This window comes from Zea mays, chromosome 1, assembly GCF_902167145.1.
Source record: "Zea mays cultivar B73 chromosome 1, Zm-B73-REFERENCE-NAM-5.0, whole genome shotgun sequence".
Lineage (NCBI taxonomy): Eukaryota > Viridiplantae > Streptophyta > Magnoliopsida > Poales > Poaceae > Zea > Zea mays.
This window is the reverse complement of record NC_050096.1, coordinates 293,495,330-293,514,420: the sequence shown is the minus strand read 5'-3', so window position 1 is coordinate 293,514,420 and position 19,091 is coordinate 293,495,330.

Here is a 19,091-nt window from a genome sequence, read left to right as displayed (position 1 = left end):
AATGGCCCTCATCATCAAGCGCTTCAAGACGGCACTCGAAGGTCGCAAGGAGCACCCCAACAAGAGCAAGATGAAGGGGAAGCGCTCCTGCTTCAAGTGTGGTAAGATTGGTCACTTTATTGCTAACTGTCCCGATAATAATAGTGACCAGGAACAAGGGAAGAACGGAAAGTGGGAAAAGAAGAAGACCTACAAAAAGGCGAAGGGCGAGGCACACCTTGGAAAGGAGTGGGATTCGGATTGCTCCTCGTCCGACTCCGACAATGAAGGACTCGCCGCCTCAGCCTTCAACAAGTCGGCTCTATTCCCCAACGAGCATCACACATGCCTCATGGCAAAGGAGAAGAAGGTAAATACTAGAAGTACTATTACATATGCTTGTTCAAGTGATGATGAGTCTAGTGATGATGAAGTAGACTATGCTAGTTTATTCAAAGGTTTAGATAGAACTAAAATTGATAAGATCAATGAATTAATTGATGCCTTGAATGAGAAAAATAGATTGTTAGAAAAACAAGAGGATCTTTTATATGAAGAGCATGATAAATTTGTAAGTGCCCGAAATTCTCTTGCTTTAGAAGTTAAAAGAAATGAAATGCTTTCATGTGAATTGTCTACATGTCATGAATCCATTTCTAGCTTAAAGAGTATCAATGATGACTTGAATGCTAAGTTAGAAATAGCTAATAAATCAACCTCTTGTGTAGACCATGTTGTGATTTGCAAAAGGTGTAAAGATTTTAATGTTGATGCTTGTAGCGAACACCTAGTTTCCATTTCTAAATTAAATGATGAAGTGACTAGTCTTAATGCTCAACTTAAGACTAGCAAAAGTGAATTTGATAAACTAAAATTTGCAAGGGATGCCTACACTATTGGTAGACACCCCTCAATTAAGGATGGACTTGGCTTTAAGAGAGAAGCCAAGAACTTAACAAGTCATAAGGCTCCCATTCCCGCCAAGGAGAAAGGGAAGGCTCCTATGACAAATAGTGCTCAAAAGAACCATGCTTTCATGTATCATGATAGGAGATATTCTAGAAATGTTCATCATGATTGGAGTTGTAATGCTTATGATTCAAATGCCATGTTTGCTTTAAGTTCGTCCTATGTGCATGGTAGAGAGATGTTTAGAAAAAATGTCATTCATCATGTGCCTAGGAGAAATATTGCTCATGTTCCTAGGAAAATTGTTAATGAACCTTCTACAATTTATCATGCTTGCAATGCTTCCTTTGCAATTTGTAGAAAGGATAAGAAAGTGGTTGCTAGGAAATTAGGGGCAAAATGCAAGGGAGATAAAACTTGCATCTGGGTCCCTAAGACCATTGTTACTAACCTTGTAGGACCCAACAAGAGTTGGGTACCTAAAACCCAAGCCTAATTTGCCTTGCAGGTTTATGCATTTGGGGGCTCAAGCTGGATTATCGACAGCGGATGCACAAACCACATGACGGGGGAGAAGAAGATGTTCACCTCCTACGTCAAGAACAAGGATTCCCAAGATTTAATCATATTCGGTGATGGGAACCAAGGCAAGGTTAAAGGACTAGGAAAAATAGCAATTTCATTCGAGCATTCCATTTCTAATGTGTTTTTAGTAGAATCGCTCGATATAACTTGTTGTCCGTTAGTCAACTTTGTAATATGGGTTATAATTGCTTATTCACAAATGTAGATGTGTCTGTCTTTAGAAGAAGTGATGGTTCATTAGCTTTTAAGGGTGTACTAGACGACAAACTTTATTTAGTTGATTATGCAAAAGAGGAGGCCGGTCTAGATGCATGCTTAATTGCTAAGACTAGCATGGGCTGGCTGTGGCATCGCCGTTTAGCACATGTGGGGATGAAGAACCTTCACAAAATTCTAAAGGAAGAACATGTGTTAGGTCTAACAAATGTGACTTTCGAAAAAGATAGACCTTGTGCAGCTTGTCAAGCAGGTAAACAAGTGGGAAATGCTCATCACAGCAAGAACGTGATGACTACATCAAGACCTCTGGAGCTGCTGCATATGGACCTCTTCGGACTCGTCGCCTACCTTAGCATCGGGGGAAGTAAGTATGGTTTAGTAATTGTCGATGATTTTTCCTGCTTCACTTGGATATTCTTTTTGCAGGATAAAACTGAAACCCAAGGGACCCTCAAGTGCTTCCTAAGGAGAGCTCAAAATGAGTTTGAGCTCAAGGTGAAAAAGATAAGGAGCGACAACGGGTCCGAGTTCAAGAATCTTCAAGTGGAGGAGTTCCTTGAGGAGGAAGGAATCAAGCACGAGTTCTCCGCTCCCTACACACCACAGCAAAACGGTGTGGTAGAGAGGAAGAACAGGACGCCCATTGACATGGCGAGGACGATGCTTGGAGAGTTCAAGACGCCCGAGAGGTTTTGGTCGGAAGCCGTGAACACGGCTTGCCACGCCATAAACCGGGTCTACCTTCATCGCCTCCTCAAGAAGACTTCATATGAGCTACTAACCGGTAACAAACCCAATGTGTCATACTTTCGTGTTTTTGGGAGCAAATGTTATATTCTAGTGAAGAAAGGTAGAAATTCTAAGTTTGCCCCCAAAGCTGTAGAAGGGTTTTTGTTAGGTTATGACTCAAATACAAAGGCGTATAGGGTCTTCAACAAATCATCGGGTTTGGTTGAAGTCTCTAGCGACGTTGTATTTGATGAGACTAATGGCTCTCCAAGGGAGCAAGTTGTTGATCTTGATGATATAGATGAAGAAGATGTTCCAACGGCCGCCATACGCACCATGGCAATTGGAGATGTGCGACCATAGGAACAAACGGAGCAAGATCAACCTTCTTCCTCAACAATGGTGCAACCCCCAACTCAAGATGATGAACAGGTTCATCAAGAAGAGGCGTGTAACCAAGGGGGGCACAAGATGATCATGTTATGGAGGAAGAAGCACCTCAAGCCCCTCCAACTCAAGTTCGAGCGACGATTCAAAGGAATCATCCCGTCGACCAGATATTGGGTGATATTAGCAAGGGAGTAACTACTCGCTCTAGATTAGTTAATTTTTGTGAGCATTACTCTTTTGTCTCTTCTATTGAGCCTTTCAGGGTAGAAGAGGTCTTGCTAGATCCGGACTGGGTGTTGGCCATGCAGGAAGAGCTCAACAATTTCAAGAGAAATGAAGTTTGGACACTGGTGCCACGTCCCAAGCAAAACGTTGTGGGAACCAAGTGGGTGTTCCGCAATAAACAAGACGAGCACGGAGTGGTGACAAGGAACAAGGCTAGACTTGTGGCAAAAGGTTATGCCCAAGTCGCAGGTTTGGACTTTGAGGAGACTTTTGCTCCTGTGGCTAGGCTAGAGTCAATTCGCATATTGTTAGCCTGTGTCGCTCACCATTCTTTCATGTTGTTCCAAATGGACGTGAAGAGTGCTTTCCTCAACGGGCCAATCAAGGAGGAGGTGTACGTGGAGCAACCCCCTGGATTTGAGGATGAACGGTACCCCGACCACGTGTGTAAGCTCTCTAAGGCGCTCTATGGACTTAAGTAAGCCCCAAGAGCATGGTATGAATGTCTTAGAGATTTTTTAATTGCTAATGCTTTCAAGGTTGGGAAAGCCGATCCAACTCTTTTCACTAAGACATGTGATGGTGACTTATTTGTGTGCCAAATTTATGTCGATGACATAATATTTGGTTCTACTAACCAAAAGTCTTGTGAAGAGTTTAGCAGGGTGATGACGCAAAAAATCGAGATGTTGATGATGGGCGAGTTGAACTACTTCCTTGGGTTCCAAGTGAAGCAACTCAAGGACGGCACCTTCATCTCTCAATCGAAGTATACACAGGACTTGCTCAAACAGTTTGGGATGAAGGACGCCAAGCCCGCAAAGACTCCAATGGGAACCGACGGACATGTCGACCTCAACAAAGGAGGTAAGTCCGTTGATCAAAAGGAATACTGGTCTATGATAGAGTCTTTACTTTATTTATGTGCTAGTAGACCAGATATTATGCTTAGCGTATGCATGTGTGCTAGATTTCAATCCGATCCAAGGGAGTGTCACTTAGTGGCCGTGAAGCGAAATCTTAGATATTTAGTCGCTACGCCTTGCTTCGGGATCTGGTATCCAAAGGGGTCTACCTTTGACTTAATTGGATATTCAGACTCCGATTATGCTGGATGTAAGGTTGATAGGAAGAGTACATCAGGGACGTGCCAATTCTTAGGAAGGTCCCTGGTGTCGTGGAGTTCTAAGAAACAAACTTCCGTTGCCCTATCCACCGCTGAGGCCAAGTATGTTGCCGTAGGACAGTGTTGCGCGCAACTACTTTGGATGAGGCAAACCCTCCGGGACTTTGGCTACAATCTGAGCAAAGTCCCACTCCTATGTGATAATGAGAGTGTTATCCGCATGGCGGATAATCCTGTTGAACACAGCCGCACAAAGCACATAGACATCCGACATCACTTTTTGAGAGATCACCAGCAAAAGGGAGATATCGAAGTGTTTTATGTTAGCACCGAGAACCAGCTAGCCGATATCTTTACCAAGCCTCTAGATGAGAAGACCTTTTGCAGGCTTGAGAGCACCTAGAGGGGGGGTGAATAGGTGATCCTGTAAAACTTAAGCTTATAGCCACAAAAACTTGTTAAGTGTTAGCACAATAAATGCCAAGTGGCTAGAAAGGAGTCTCAACAAAACACAATACCACAAGAGATCAATCACAGAGATGACACAGTGGTTTATCCCGTGGTTCGGCCAAGACCAACGCTTGCCTACTCCACGTTGTGGCGTCCCAACGGACGAGGGTTGCAATCAACCCCTCTCAAGCGGTCCAAAGACCCACTTGAATACCACGGTGTTTTGCTTGCTTTTTCTCAATCCCGTTTGCGAGGAATCTCCACAACTTGGAGCCTCTCGCCCTTACAATTGAAGTTCACAAAGAACACAGAGCAAAGGGGAATGAGCAACGCACACAAGACTTCAAAAGATCAGAGCAACAACACGCACACAAGTCGCAACAAGAGCTCGCAACACAACTCAAAGAGTTCGCAACTCAACAAGAGCTCTAGATGCTATCACAATGAAACGAATGCGTGAGATCGATGTCTTGGTGCTTAGGAATGTTGTAGGAATGCTTGGTGTGTTCCTCCATGCGCCTAGGGGTCCCTTTTATAGCCCCAAGGCAGCTAGGAGCCGTTGAGAACAAATCTGGAAGGCCATCCTTGCCTTCTGTCATCGGGCGCACCGGACAGTCCGGTGCACACCGGACAGTGTCCGGTGCCCGATTCCTTTCCTTAATTGGCAAAGCCGACCGTTGCAGATCTGGGAGCCGTTGGCGCACCGGACATGTCCGGTGCACACCGGACAGTCCGGTGCCCCCTTCCGACCGTTGGCTTGGCCACGTGTCGCGCGCAGAATCCGCGGCCGACCGTTGGCCCGGCCGACCGTTGGCTCACCGGACAGTCCGGTGCACACCGGACAGTCCGGTGAATTTTAGCCGTACGCCGTCAGCAAATTCCCGAGAGCGGCCTCTTCGGCCGAGGCAGCCTGGCGCACCGGACACTGTCCGGTGCACCACCGGACAGTCCGGTGCTCCAGACCGAAGCAGCCTTCTGGCTGTACGCAGCCAACTTATTTCTTTTCTTTTTCTTCCTGTTTCCAATACTTAGACAAGTATATTAGTACACAAAACCAATGTACTAAGACTTAGAAACATACCTTTGCTCTAGATTTGCACTTTGTTCATCCATGGCATAAATTCACATTTAAGCACTCGAGTTGGCACTCAATCACCAAAATACTTAGAAATGGCCCAAGGGCACATTTCCCTTTCAATCTCCCCCTTTTTGGTGATTTGTGCCAACACAACATAAAGCAACTAGAACAAGTGCAAAATCACTTCAAATAAAACTCAATTTGATTTTGATTCAATTTGGCATGTATGGATCATCCTTTGCCACCACTTGGTTTGTTTTTGCAAATCAAACTCAAAATCCTATCTCTAAGTCAAATCCACTTGTAGAGATATAAAGAGAGGTTTTCCAAAGAAATTTGATTCAAGAATCCAAAAACTCCCCTTTTTTCATAATCAACACTTCTCCCCACAAAAAGCCAACTTTTGACAAGAGAGACAATAAAAGAGTTTTGTCAAAACAAAAAGCTCTATTCTACTATTTTCAAAATTTCTCAAGTGGTAGCTGATCCATTTATCACTTTGGCCTTTATTTTCTCCCCCTTTGGCATCAAACACCAAAACGGGATCAATCTTGGCCCTTTAACCCCATTGCCTCACCAAAATCTTCAATTAAGAGCAAATAGGCAATAAGAGTATAGAGATGAACTTGGAATAAGTTACCCTCTCATCGGAGTGCAGTGGAAGTCTTGCATGGTCCAAGTTCACCTTTTCCCTTTCAATCCTCCTTCGAGACTAAATCATCAACTCAAGCACATGGTTAGTCTCAAAGGGTCAAGTTGTAACACATCTCCCCCTAAACATGTGCATCACTTTGCAACGGACTTGTGAGGTCCAGGGAGTGTTTATACAACTTGAGCACCACAATAAGCAACAAAATGCAGAAAGGAACATGATCAAAAGCATAAATACAAGTATGCTACAATTCAATCCAAATTCCGCGAATCTAAGACATTTAGCTCACTACGCAACCTACAAAAGGTCTTCTCATCTAGAGGCTTAGTGAAGATATCGGCTAGCTGGTTCTCGGTGCTAACATGAAACACTTCGATATCTCCCTTTTGCTGGTGGTCTCTCAAAAAGTGATGCCGGATGTCTATGTGCTTTGTGCGGCTGTGCTCAACAGGATTTTCCGCCATGCGGATAGCACTCTCATTATCACATAGGAGTGGGACTTTGCTCAGATTGTAGCCAAAGTCCCGGAGGGTTTGCCTCATCCAAAGCAGTTGCACGCAACACTGTCCTGCGGCAACGTACTCGGCCTCAGCGGTGGATAGGGCAACGGAAGTTTGTTTCTTAGAGTTCCATGACACCAGGGACCTTCCTAAGAATTGGCACGTCCCCGATGTACTCTTCCTATCGACCTTACATCTAGCATAGTCGGAGTCTGAGTATCCAACCAAGTCAAAGGTAGACCCCTTTGGATACCAGAGCCCGAAGCAAGGCGTAGCAACTAAATATCTCAGAATTCGCTTCACCGCCACTAAGTGACACTCCTTAGGATCGGATTGAAATCTAGCACACATGCATACACTAAGCATAATATCCGGTCTACTAGCACATAAGTAAAGCAAAGAACCTATCATGGACCGGTATGCTTTTTGATCAACGGACTTACCTCCTTTGTTGAGGTCGGTGTGTCCGTCAGTCCCCATCGGAGTCTTTGCGGGCTTGGCGTCCTTCATCCCAAACCGCTTCAGCAAGTCTTGCGTGTACTTCGTTTGGGAGATGAAGGTGCCGTCCTTGAGTTGCTTCACTTGGAACCCAAGGAAGTAGTTCAACTCGCCCATCATCGACATCTCGAATTTCTGCGTCATCACCCTGCTAAACTCTTCACAAGACTTTTGGTTAGTAGAACCAAATATTATGTCATCGACATAAATTTGGCACACAAACAAATCACCATCACATGTCTTAGTGAACAGAGTTGGATCGGCTTTCCCAACCTTGAAAGCATTAGCAAGTAAAAAGTCTCTAAGGCATTCATACCATGCTCTTGGGGCTTGCTTAAGTCCATAGAGCGCCTTAGAGAGCTTACACACGTGGTCGGGGTACCGTTCATCCTCGAAGCCAGGGGGTTGCTCCACGTACACCTCCTCCTTGATTGGCCCGTTGAGGAAAGCGCTCTTCACATCCATTTGGAACAACCTGAAAGAATGGTGAGCGGCATATGCTAGCAAGATACGAATTGATTCTAGCCTAGCCACAGGAGCAAATGTCTCCTCAAAGTCCAAACCTGCGACTTGGGCATAACCTTTTGCCACAAGTCGAGCCTTGTTCCTCGTCACCACCCCGTGCTCGTCCTGTTTGTTGCGGAACACCCACTTGGTTCCCACAACATTTTGCTTGGGACGAGGCACCAGTGTCCAAACTTCATTGCGCTTGAAGTTGTTAAGTTCCTCCTGCATGGCCAATACCCAATCCAGATCTAGCAAGGCCTCCTCTACCCTGAAAGGCTCAATAGAAGAGACAAAGGAGTAATGCTCACAAAAATTAACTAATCGAGATCGAGTAGTTACTCCCTTGCTAATGTCCCCCAAAATTTGGTCGACGGGATGATCCCTTTGAATCATCGCTCGAACTTGGGTTGGAGGTGCCGGTTGCGCTTCTTCCTCCATTACTTGATCATCTTGTGCTCCCCCTTGATCACACGCCTCCTTTTGATGAACCTGTTCATCGTCTTGAGTTGGGGGATGCACTGTTGTTGAGGAAGAAGGTTGATCACGTTCATCTTGTTCCTGTGGCTGCACTTCTCCAATCGCCATGGTTCGTATAGCGGCCGTCGGAACATCTTCTTCATCTACATCATCACAATCAACAACTTGCTCTCTTGGAGAGCCATTAGTCTCATCAAATACAACGTCGCTAGAGACTTCAACCAAACCCGATGATTTGTTGAAGACTCTATACGCCTTTGTATTTGAGTCATAACCTAACAAAAACCCTTCTACAGCTTTGGGAGCAAACTTAGAAGTTCTACCCTTCTTTACTAGAATGTAGCACTTGCTCCCAAATACACGAAAGTAAGATACATTGGGTTTGTTACCGGTTAGCAGCTCATATGAAGTCTTCTTGAGGAGGCGATGAAGGTAGACCCTGTTGATGGCGTGGCAAGCCGTGTTCACGGCTTCCGACCAGAAACACTCGGGGGTCTTGAATTCTCCAAGCATTGTCCTTGCCATATCGATTAGCGTCCTGTTCTTCCTCTCTACCACACCATTTTGCTGTGGTGTGTAGGGAGCGGAGAACTCGTGCTTGATCCCTTCCTCCTCAAGAAACTCCTCCACTTGAAGGTTCTTGAACTCGGACCCGTTGTCGCTCCTTATCTTCTTCACCTTGAGCTCAAACTCATTTTGAGCTCTCCTGAGGAAGCGCTTGAGGGTCCCTTGGGTTTCAGACTTATCCTGCAAAAAGAACACCCAAGTGAAGCGGGAAAAGTCATCAACAATAACTAAACCATACTTACTTCCCCCTATGCTTAGATAGGCGACGGGTCCGAAGAGGTCCATATGCAGCAGCTCCAGGGGTCTTGAAGTGGTCATCACATTCTTGTTGTGATGTGCTCCTCCCACCTGTTTCCCTGCTTGACAAGCTGCACAAGGTCTATCTTTTTCGAAATGAACATTGGTTAGACCTATCACATGTTCTCCCTTTAGAAGCTTGTGGAGGTTCTTCATCCCCACATGTGCTAAGCGACGATGCCACAGCCAGCCCATGCAAGTCTTAGCCATTAAGCATGCATCTAGACCGGCCTCTTCTTTTGCAAAATCAACTAAATACAGTTTGTCGTCTAATGCACCCTTAAAAGCTAGTGAACCATCACATCTTCTAAAGACAGACACATCTATATTTGTAAATAGACAGTTATATCCCATATGACACAATTGACTAACAGATAGCAAATTATATCCAAGACTCTCCACTAAAAACACATTAGAGATAGAATGCTCATTGGAGATTGCAATTTTACCTAGCCCTTTTACCTTGCCTTGATTCCCATCACCGAATATAATTGAATCTTGGGAATCCTTATTCTTGACATAGGAGGTGAACATCTTCTTCTCCCCCGTCATATGGTTTGTGCATCCGCTGTCGATAATCCAGCTTGAACCCCCGGATGCATAAACCTGCAAGGCAAATTTAGGCTTGGGACTTAGATACCCAACTCTTGTTGGGTCCTACAAGGTTAGTGCAAATATCCTTAGGGACCCAAATGCAAGTTTTGTCTCCCTTGCATTTTGCCCCTAACTTCCTAGCAACTATCTTCCTATCCTTTCTACAAATAGCAAAGGAAGCATTCAAAGCATGATATATTGTAGAAGGTTCAATTATTTTCCTAGGAATATTAACAACATTTCTCCTAGGCATATTATGAACAACATTCCTTTTACCTACCTTTCTATCATGCACAACATGAGAACTGGAAGCAGTCATAGCATAAGAATCATAAGCATGTGAATCAAAAGCATCATAACTTCTAAAAGCATTTCTAGAATTTTTCCTATCATGATACAAAAAGGCATGGTTCTTTTTAGCACTAGTAGCCATAGGGGCCTTCCCTTTCTCCTTAGCGGGAATGGGAGCCTTATGGCTTGTTAAGTTCTTGGCTTCCCTTTTGAAGCCAAGTCCATCCTTAATTGAGGGGTGTCTACCAATCGTGTAGGCATCCCTTGCAAATTTTAGCTTATCAAATTCGCTTTTGCTAGCCTTAAGTTGAGCATTAAGACTAGCCACTTCATCATTCAATTTAGAAATTGAAACTAGATGTTTACTACAAGCATCAACATCAAGATCTTTACACCTAGTGCACGTTTCAACAATTTCTACACAAGATGTTGATTTACTAGCTACTTCTAGTTTAGCATTTAAGTCATCATTAACACTCTTTAAAGTAGCAATGTTTTCATGACAAGAAGATAATTCACTAGAAAGCACTTCATTTCTTTTAACTTCTAAAGCATAGGATTTTTGTGCCTCTACAAACTTATCATGTTCATCATACAACAAATCCTCTTGCTTTTCTAAAAGCCTATCCTTTTCATTCAAGGCATCAATCAATTCATTGATTTTATCAATTTTATTTCTATCCAATCCCTTGAACAAACTAGAGTAATCTATTTCATCATCACTAGACTCATCGTCACTAGAAGAATCATAAGTGACATCATTACGAGTGATTACCTTCTTCTCTCTTGCCATGAGGCAAGTGTGAAGCTCGTTGGGGAAGAGGGATGACTTGTTGAATGCAGTGGCGGCGAGTCCCTCATTGTCGGAGTCAGACGAGGAGCAGTCCGAATCCCACTCCTTGCCAAGATGAGCCTCGCCCTTTGCCTTCTTATAATTCTTCTTCTTCTCCCTCTTGTTCCCTTGGTCCTGATCACTATCATTGTCGGGACAGTTAGCAATAAAATGACCAAGCTTACCGCATTTGAAGCACGAACGCTTCCCCTTGGCTTTGGTCTTGCTTGGCTGTCCCTTGCGACCTTTAAGCGCCGTCTTGAATCTTTTGATGATGAGGGCCATCTCTTCATCATTAAGTCCGGCTGCCTCAATTTGTGCCACCCTGCTAGGTAGCGCCTCCTTGCTTCTTGTTGCCTTGAGAGCAAGGGGTTGAGGCTCGTTGATCGGTCCATTCAAGGCGTCGTCCACGTATCTTGCCTCCTTGATCATCATCCGTCCGCTTACGAATTTTCCGAGTACCTCCTCGGGCGTCATCTTCGTGTACCTGGGATTCTCACGAATATTGTTCACGAGATGAGGATCAAGAACGGTAAATGACCTTAGCATTAGCCGGACGACGTCGTGATCCGTCCATCGCGTGCTTCCGTAGCTCCTTATTTTGTTGATAAGGATCTTGAGCCGGTTGTATGTTTGCGTCGGCTCCTCTCCCCTTATCATCGCGAATCGTCCGAGCTCGCCCTCCACCAACTCCATCTTGGTGAGTAAGGTGACATCATTCCCCTCATGAGAGATCTTGAGGGTGTCCCAAATCTGCTTGGCATTGTCCAAGCCGCTCACCTTGTGATAATCGTCCCTGCACAAAGAGGCTAGCAACACAGTAGTAGCTTGTGCATTTTTATGGATCTGTTCATTAATAAATGAAGGACTATCCGAGCTATCAAATTTCATTCCACTTTCCACAATCTCCCAAATGCTTGGATGGAGAGAAAATAGGTGTGTACGCATTTTGTGACTCCAAAATCCGTAGTCCTCTCCATCAAAGTGAGGAGGCTTGCCAAGTGGAATGGGGAGCAAATGAGCATTTGAGCTGTGCGGAATGCGCGAATAATCAAAAGAAAAGTTTGAGTTAACCGTCTTTTGTTTGTCGTAGTCGTCGTCCTTGTGGGAAGAAGTAGACTCGTCGCTGTCGTAGTAGACGATCTCCTTGATACGTCTTGTCTTCTTCTTCTTCCCATCTTTACGTCTGTGGCCGGAGCCAGAGTCGTTGGATTTGTCATCTTTTGGCTCGTTGACGAAGGACTCCTTTTCCTTGTCGTTGATCACGATTCCCTTCCCCTTAGGATCCATCTCTTCGGGCGGTTAGTCCCTTTCTTGAAGAGAACGGCTCCGATACCAATTGAGAGCACCTAGAGGGAGGGGGTGAATAGGTGATCCTGTAAAACTTAAGCTTATAGCCACAAAAACTTGTTAAGTGTTAGCACAATAAATGCCAAGTGGCTAGAAAGGAGTCTCAACAAAACACAATACCACAAGAGATCAATCATAGAGATGACACAGTGGTTTATCCCGTGGTTCGGCCAAGACCAACGCTTGCCTACTCCACGTTGTGGCGTCCCAACGGACGAGGGTTGCAATCAACCCCTCTCAAGTGGTCCAAAGACCCACTTGAATACCACGGTGTTTTGCTTGCTTTTTCTCAATCCCGTTTGCGAGGAATCTCCACAACTTGGAGCCTCTCGCCCTTACAATTGAAGTTCACAAAGAACACAGAGCAAAGGGGAATGAGCAACGCACACAAGACTTCAAAAGATCAGAGCAACAACACGCACACAAGTCGCAACAAGAGCTCGCAACACAACTCAAAGAGTTCGCAACTCAACAAGAGCTCTAGATGCTATCACAATGAAACGAATGCGTGAGATCGATGTCTTGGTGCTTAGGAATGTTGTAGGAATGCTTGGTGTGTTCCTCCATGCGCCTAGGGGTCCCTTTTATAGCCCCAAGGCAGCTAGGAGCCGTTGAGAACAAATCTGGAAGGCCATCCTTGCCTTCTGTCATCGGGCGCACCGGACAGTCCGGTGCACACCGGACAGTGTCCGGTGCCCGATTCCTTTCCTTAATTGGCGAAGCCGACCGTTGCAGATCTGGGAGCCGTTGGCGCACCGAACATGTCCGGTGCACACCGGACAGTCCGGTGCCCCCTTCCGACCGTTGGCTTGGCCACGTGTCGCGCGCAGAATCCGCGGCCGACCGTTGGCCCGGCCGACCGTTGGCTCACCGGACAGTCCGGTGCACACCGGACAGTCCGGTGAATTTTAGTCGTATGCCGTCAGCAAATTCCCGAGAGCGGCCTCTTCGGCCGAGGCAGCCTGGCGCACCGGACACTGTCCGGTGCACCACCGGACAGTCCGGTGCTCCAGACCGAAGCAGCCTTCTGGCTGTACACAGCCAACTTATTTCTTTTCTTTTTCTTTCTGTTTCCAATACTTATACAAGTATATTAGTACACAAAACCAATGTACTAAGACTTAGAAACATACCTTTGCTCTAGATTTGCACTTTGTTCATCCATGGCATAAATTCATATTTAAGCACTCGAGTTGGCACTCAATCACCAAAATACTTAGAAATGGCCCAAGGGCACATTTCCCTTTCAAGGCTACACAGTTTGCTAAATGTCTTAGATTCGTGGAACTTGGATTGATTTGTAGCATACATGTGTTTTATGCTTTGATCATGTTCCTCTATGCATTTTGTAGTGTATTTATGGTGTTCAAGTTGTACAAGCACTCCCCGGACCTCACAAGTTCATTTGCAAGTGATGCACATATTTAGGGGGAGTTGTGCTACAACTTGACCCTTTGAGACTAACCGTGTACTTGAGTTTATTTGATCTAGTCTCAAAGGTGGATTGAAAGGAAAATGTGAACTTGGACCATGAAAGACTTCCACTGCACTCCGATGAGAGGGTAACTTACTCCAAGTTCATCTCCATACTCTTATTGCCTTTTATTCTTATTTGAAGATTTTTGGTGAGGCAATGGGGTTTAAGGGCCAAAAATGATCCTGTTTTGGTGCTTGATGCCAAAGGGGGAGAAGTTAAGGGCCAAAGCAACAAATGGATCAGCTACCACTTGAGAATTTTGAAAATAGTAGAGTTAGGACTTTTGATTTGCCAAAATTCTAAATGTCTCTTTTTGTCAAAAGTTGGTCTCTTGTGGGGAGAATGTTTAATTATGGGAAAAAGGGGGAGTTTTTGAATCAGTGATCAATTTCTCTTGGAATATCTTTCTCTATGCCTCAACAAGTGAATTTGACTTAGAGATAGGAAATTGTGTTTGATTTGCAAAAACAAACCTAGTGGTGGCAAAAAATGATCCAAATATGCCAAATTTGAATCAAAACAAATTTGTGTTCTCATTTGCATTGATGTTGCACTTCTTTTAGTTGCTTTTTGTTGTGTTGGCATAAATCACCAAAAAGGGGGAGATTGAAAGGGAAATGTGCCCTTGGGCCATTTCTATAAGATTTTGGTGATTAAGTGCCCAACACACATTAAGGGAATGAGTATATGCCAAAGGGTGGACAAAGTGCAAATCAATACAAAGGTATGATTCTATACTTAGTACATTGGTTTTTGTGTACTAACATATTTGTCTAAGTGCTAGAATCAGAGAAAAGACAATTGGAAAAGACTTGGCTCGAGCAGCCAACACTCTGCTCAGTCTGGGTGCACCGGACTGTCCGGTGGTGCACCGGACAGTGTACGGTGCGCCAGGCTGGCTCTGGTGAAAAGGCCGCTCTCGGGATTTCGTCGGCGGCGTACGGCTAAAATTCACCGGACTGTCTGGTGTGCACCGGACTGTCCGGTGAGCCAACGGTCGGCCGAGCCAACGGTCGGCCGCGCAATCCGCGCGTGACGCGTGGCCGGGCCAACGGTTTGAAGGGGGCACCGGACTGTCTGGTGTGCACCAGACAGTGTCCGGTGCGCCAACGGCTCCAAATCTTCAACGGTCGGCTGCGCCAGAATAGGAAAGAAATCCACACCGGACAGTGTCCGGTGGTGCACCGGACTGTCCGGTGCGCCAGTCGACAGAAGGCAAGAATTGCCTTCCTGGAATGCTCTCAACGGCTCCTAGCTGCCTTGGGGCTATAAAAGGGACCCCTAAGCGCATGGAGGAAGACACCAAGCATACTTTGAGCATTCGTGATCATTCTCACTCCGACTTTGCGCACTCGTTTGACATTCTTAGTGATTTGAGCTCCGTTCTAGTGGTGAACTTTGTGATACTCATTTGAGCTCAATTCTTGGCTGTGTGTGTGCGTATTTGCTGTGGATTTGAGTGTGTTGCTTCCCTCCCTTACTCTAGTGCTTTCACTTGGATTCTTATTGTAAGGGTGAGAGACTCCAAGTTGTGGAGATTCCTCACAAGCGGGAAAGAGTAAAGAAAGAAGAACATCGTGGTATTCAAGTTGATCATTGGATCACTTGAGAGGGGTTGAGTGCAACCCTCGTCCGTTGGGACGCCACAACGTGGAGTAGGAAAGTTTTGTACTTGGCCGAAGCACGGGATAAACCCTCGTGTCTCTTGTGCTTGTTCTCACTGTGCCTATTGTGTTTCACAAGAGATCTCCTATAACCACTTGATTTCATTGTGCTAACTCTTAATCAAGTTTTGTGGCCTTAAGTGTTAAGTTTTTACAGGATCATCTATTCACCCCCCCTCTAGGTGCTCTCATGCACGCAACATGTCGCAACACTTTTTGAATGCAGAAGGGTATGCTAACCTCATTAGGAAGTTTAAGGAACGCACTGGACGCACGTACACTAGGGATCAAATGAAAAATAGGTGGGACACTCTCAAAAGAATGTACACGCATTAGAAAACGCTGAATGAAAGGGCCACATGATTTGGTCGAGATCCTCATACATGATCTATCTGTGCACCAGATGAGTGGTGGGCTAAGAAAAATTAAGTAAGTAACCTTTATGTTGGGGACTTGTTCTCAAATGCTATGAGTTAAGAACAAGGCAACACAGAAAATGTTAATTTAAAATGTCCTTCGTCCTTCGGAGCATTATTTCCCTTAGAATATAATGATTTTTGGATGAAGGTTATGAAGGACGTACCTTCATAGACATAGCAAACGATGATGTAGAATGGATTATAAGGAATATAAATGATAACATAAACAATTATATATTATTATTGTGAAGAAACAGAAATAACATTGAATTACAAATGTACCTTCAGCTTGGAAGTATATGAAAGTACAGGTGTGGCACAAAAGCAAATGCCAGATCAGCGTGAACAGTACGGGGATACTGTTCACCTATTTATAGGCACAGGACACAGCCCATACAAAATTACATTTATGCCCTTTACATTTGATAATAATTCTATAGTAATCTATCGAGGTCTGAATAGCCTTTTCATCTTTAAGTCGGTTTCATTTTTTGCTACCACGTCGAAGCTTTCCTGCTCACACCTTCGGCGCTGTATCAACCTTCGTATTATTCTGGTCTGCTGTGATACCAACTTGAGTCCGAAGATACCTGTTCACACATTATACTCCAGAAATACTGTTAAATCCTGTTTTTGATGACCTTCGTAAGCCGAAGGCCCCCAACACTTTATGTTTCATTTTACAGATTAGGAATACTGCTTGGCATCTGAAAGTAGGCAATTCAATTTTACTGCAGGCAATGCCAGGGTGTATTATCTTCAAATCTGCCCCTCTTGAGAATGAGGACGACCTTAGGATAATGTTGGATCCATTGTGTGCACCAATGAGACAACCCTTGCTCCTGGAGTTGAGGATGCAAATTCATCGTCTGATGGTCACAAATAAGACATTTTAGGTGACGGTGAAAACAACACACCTGACCCTAGCTGTACACTGAAAGGAAATCGCAAGGTGTTCCATGACTCTCCGAAGCCTAGGAAGAAAAAGGAACTGATGGATGATTACATGAAAAGGATTGTCGATGCATTCGAATCGAGGACCTTTAGCTCAAACAAGTCCATTACCTCCTTTAACAACAACCCGGTGCGTGAAGAGGTTGCTGCTCAATTACAACAAGTCATCGAAGACGGTGCAACCGAAGGAAGCGACTTGCATTTCTTTGCGACTCAACTGTTAATAGACAAACGTCGTAGAGATGTCTTTGCAACCCTAAAGAACAAAGAAGGAAGGAACGCTTGGCTACGTCGTGCTTACGAGAAACATGAGAAGTCGAGTTAGGTCTTTGCGGTATCATGGGTCGCACTGTTTCGAGTTGTCGGTCGGAGTCCTGTTCGTCGTCCAGTTGTGTTATAAACTATGAGTCGTTTGAGTTTTTTTCGTCGGAGAAGTATTTCAATTATTCCAGTTCAAGTAGTATTTGCAATAAAAACATTTGTATGTGTGAGCACTATGTATTTGTGTCAAACGTGTTGGACTTATGATAATCTACAACCGTGAGTTTGTTGGTATGGTACACTCCTGATACAAGAAAACTGGTTATTGTGTGTATGTTTGCAGATGTTCCAGCCTCATAACGACCAAAGTAATGACAACGGGGATGAGGAATTCATAGTTGCACTAGTTGCTTTGGATATATGGGGGGTTCGTCAAGTGGGGTTTCAAGAAGACCCATGGCGGAAACTGGTATCCAATGGGTTGAGCGTACATTGGAGAGTAGTGATGATTGCCACGACATGTTTCGCATGCGTCGAACTGTGTTTCATCGTCTCCATGATACATTGGTACATAATTATGGCCTGGTAGCTAGTCGCGGAGTTAGTACGAAGGAGACACTAGCAATTTTCTTGTGGGCTTGCAGGGGCCGCAATCATTTAGACAGATACGGAACAAGTTTGGTTATTCATTGGAAACAATCAGCCAGAAATTTAGTGAAGTCCTACACGCAATATATAGGATGTCTAATGACGTTATTAAGCCTAGGGACCACCATTTCACTGACATGCATCCTAGGCTACGAGAGGTTCGATTTTGGCCACATTTCAAGGACTGCATAGGAGCAATCGATGGAAGCCACTTTCCCGCGTTTGTGCCTTCGACTGAGCAACCAAAATATATTGGTCGTCATGGTTACGCATAGTAGAATGTCATGGTGGTCTGTGACTTCGATATGAGGTACACTTTTGTTGTGACTAGGTGGCCTGGTTCGGTGCATGACACTAGAGTGCTACAAGATACTTTGATCACGTACGGGGATCGGTTCCCGCATCCTCCAGAAGGTATTGGTATATTTTACAAGACTTAGCATTTGTACTTAATGACGTTATGTATGTCCTTAACCTTTGTGACATTTTGCAGAGAAATGTTATCTTGTAGATTCAGGGTACCCTAACAGGAAGGGATATCTTGCACCTTATAAGGGTCAGAAATACCATATTTCGGAATGACAACATGCGCGGCAACCAGTTGGTGCCAAAGAAGTTTTCAACTATGCCCACTCATCACTGAGGAATGTGATAGAGCGTTTATTTGGGGTGCTGAAGATGAAGTGGAGAATCCTTCTAAATCTGCCATCATTTTCACTTAGTAAACAATCAAAGATAATTATTGCATGCATGGCGTTGCATAACTTCATTCGAGATAGTGCTATACACGATTGCGACTTTGACCAGTTTGTACCTAGCACGACGTATGTTCAGGATGTAGGTATATGTGAGAGTAGTACTAGCACATCAGATGAGTTAGACATGAGTGCATTTAGAGATGAAATTGCTAATGCATTAGTGTCGTAGTTATTTATGTGAACCAATGCATAGTAATGGTGCAGTGGACATATCTGTCTAATTGTAGTCAAGCGTTGTTTATTGTGTCTTTCCCTGTTTCATTTTTTTCACTCTATACTTACAATCTCAGAATCTCCGTATCCAAACAACTAGATTCTAACCATCAGTTTCTTCCCACAGCAGCCGAACCAAACACTTAAACCACATCCAACTTTTTACCACAGCCAGGTTTTCAGAAAAGCTACTCATAAAAAGCTAAACCAAACAAACACATAGCCATAGGATGGATATCTTTGACCTACATAGACATAGTCATAGGTATGCAGGGACAGAGGAAAATTTGTACCAACTAGTAAATATGAGTAGAGTGACACGACATGTTATTTTTCGTCGTGGTATGGAAACGCTACTAAACTAAGGTTATCAGACTTTCTATTCTTATTTTCACTATGATTTATAACGCAAAATAATTAATAACCATAACAATTTATATAT